Source organism: Tiliqua scincoides, chromosome 2, assembly GCF_035046505.1.
Source record: "Tiliqua scincoides isolate rTilSci1 chromosome 2, rTilSci1.hap2, whole genome shotgun sequence".
NCBI classification, from domain to species: domain Eukaryota; kingdom Metazoa; phylum Chordata; class Lepidosauria; order Squamata; family Scincidae; genus Tiliqua; species Tiliqua scincoides.
In genome coordinates, this window is record NC_089822.1 from 128507763 (window position 1) to 128509974 (window position 2212).

Here is a 2212-nt window from a genome sequence, read left to right on the forward strand (position 1 = left end):
ATTCAGTCAGCAGGTAGAGTTGATTTCCAAACAATGATAACAGAGAATGCTTATTTCAGACGCCCCAGCGGAAGACTGCTGTAAACCAAAGCGTACATGAAATTAATAAGGTAGGAAGATGCTTGAGAAAGAAAATCTTGCGGATACAAGAAAGCAGAGAGAGAGAGAGAGAGAGGAATCTGGGGGTGGGTGGGTGTATTTACACTTGGCATTGAAGTACAGCATTCAAAATCATACTGGATCTATCTGGATCATTTTTGAATTCCGTGCATTAATTGGAGATCTAGGCAAAACCTAAGCACAACATGGCAGCTTTAGCATACGTCTTTACTCAAGCAAACTGATCAACTTATTTGAGACATTCTGTTCTCAGACTGCCTGCTTCAGAAAGGCTCATCAGCTTTGGGGCTCATCAGAAAAGATGCTTTCCCCACAGTGTACAACTATACCTTCTAGTTAAACCCCTTCTGTGCATTGCTACCAAGTGTGAAGACAAAAATCTGCCATCCTTCACTTGCTTTTGTTTTTTTTACAAGTTGCTTCTTGTTTAGGACCAAACTTTTAATTAAAGTGATAGGAAGTTTTTAACTTTCTTGGAGCAATATTCATACCAGCTATAAAGCAATACAGATTTTTTTTGTAAGGGCCACTATTCCCCCCCCTTTAGAACCTGCCCAAGTGGTGGAGAACTGAACACAATGGTTATGATGTGGGGCTGCCCCATCATCTATTGTGGTGTGAATGCCTTTTCCCTTTTTCTTGGGGCAGAATCACTTATGGACTTCATTGGTGGCAAACAGAAGGTCTAAAGAGTTTGATGCTGACAGCATGTGGGGCAAAGCACGCAGAATCTCTCCTCTAGGTGTGCAAGTAATTTATTGCTCTTAATAGGTAGATATAAGCTCAAACCAGACCCAGTGCCGTTGTGTTTTTTAAAGCCTGGTTTAAAGTATAGGATTTGTCGGCTTCCTGCGAAGAAGCACAGAAAAGACAGCTGTGGAGCCACAGCACTTGAATTTGAACCACCAAAGTCAATTCCCTGACTACCATAAAACAGAAGAATGAAGGCTGGAAGTCTCACATTCCTTTTGGTCTCCACTTTAAAAAAAAAAAAAAAAGCAACTCAATGAGTATAAGGCAAATAAACCTTAGGGTTCGCTGGGTTCTTTTAATCGTTGATAGATTTTATTTTCACAGCCAGGAATGACTTTAAAAGAACTTTTAAAAATTATTGCCTCTACAATATGCAAGGGAAAAATAATGTAGGAAAAATACAGCGATTAAGGCATGACTTCTTATGAAGATGTGTGTTTAGAAAGAAAGAAAGAAAGAAAGAAAGAAAGAAAGAAAGAAAGAAAGAAAGAAAGAAAATTGCCCAGCAAAACAGGCAATTAAACATATGCACATTGGTACATGACTGATTGGTGCATGCATGTAGTTTCAACACTGTATCACATGGTCGCTGCATGTTAAATGAAACAATACTTTTCAATCATATTCTGCAGGGAAATTTGCCAGCTATAATCATAAGCACGCTTCAGACAGATCCTAGCATTGTTGTTTCAGGCAGAAAATGACTATTATGGGTAGGACTTTCTAGGAAACATTCTTTCCCTGTGGCTAAAGTGAACTTGCAAAGAATCCAGTTCCATTATAACTTGTGGTGAACTTGGCCCAAGCCCTGGGACCTCATGGTAAAGCTCCAGTCCTTCAGTTTGTGTACATTAAGCAAATGGAGGCTGACCTGCACATAGTGCTCAAAACCATGCTTATAGACAACCTTGGCAGCCAATAAGCCACACCTTTTGCTTGGTTGTCAACCTTAGTGTGCAATCCGGTCAAAATGGAACTAACTTCCTGCTCCTAAGTCATGCAACTTTTCTCCAGAGGTCGTCTTAAAGAGTTTTTCGTGCAAGATACTGTAATATGCATATCCATCCATCCATACATGTGCACAATTCGAATCTAATTTCTATTCTGTTGCATTTGAGACATTGGGACAATGAGCAACCCAAATCCAGGGACTGCAAGGGAGAGAAGGGGTTAGAAAAAACTTAAGGCGTTGTTTACATGTGGCCTTATTGGAAAGCAAGTCGGTTTCATTCCGGATCTGATGATGAAACTGGAGTTCTGAACCTGTCCTATGGTACGTGGATGAACAAATCACCATTCAGAAAAAAAAAGCACCTTTGGATTGGGTTGGGTGGAGGGG